The sequence below is a fragment of the Cynara cardunculus genome (genome assembly GCF_001531365.2).
Source record: "Cynara cardunculus var. scolymus isolate 2C chromosome LG 9, CcrdV1, whole genome shotgun sequence".
NCBI lineage: Eukaryota > Viridiplantae > Streptophyta > Magnoliopsida > Asterales > Asteraceae > Cynara > Cynara cardunculus.
Genome location: NC_037536.1, coordinates 9,362,554 through 9,363,385, shown reverse-complemented (window position 1 = coordinate 9,363,385; position 832 = coordinate 9,362,554).

Below are 832 nucleotides of genomic sequence, written 5' to 3'. Positions count from 1 at the left end.
TGAAAAATTATGATTGATTGAATATGGTTTTCACGGTTTATACAAATATATATATATATATGTATATATATATATGTATATATATATATAGGGTTGGGTTCACGTGAGACCARYCTRTTTTCGTGAGACCCGTGAGACCACATTTTTACACGTAACCTTCACAGCAAAAACACTGTGAAGGTTTAAAAAAAAGTCGAACCTTCACAGCAAAAATACTGTGAAGGTTTAAAAAAAATCGAACCTTCACAGCAAAAACACTGTGAAGGTTTTAAAAAGTCGTCTTCCAAGTGTAAAAAGCTGGTCTCACGGGTCTCACGAAAACAGTCTGGTCTCACGTGATCCCAACCCTGTATATATATACATACATATAGACCAGCTTTTTACACTTGAAACTTCACAGCAAAATGCTGTGAATGTGACTTTTTAAAACCTTCACAGTGTTTTTGCTGTGAAGACTCGACTTTTTTCTAACCTTCACAGTGTTTTTGCTGTGAAGTTTACATGTAAAAATATGGTCTCACGGGTCTCACGAAAATAGGTTGGTCTCACGTGAACCCAACCATATATATAGGGTTGGGTTCACGTGAGATCAAGAGTTTTTCGTGAGACACGTAAGACCAATTTATGTTCATTGATCAACTTTATAAGCTAATGATCTAATGGTCTAAAGTTTCAAGGTGACAATTTTGTAATTATTGAGAAGTCTTGTGGCATTTATGAATGTTCTGATCTGACGATTGTAAATCTAATCCAAGGTTTGAGAATTGGTCTTACGGGTCTCACGAAAAACCATTGGTCTCACATGATCCCAAGTCTATATATATATATATAT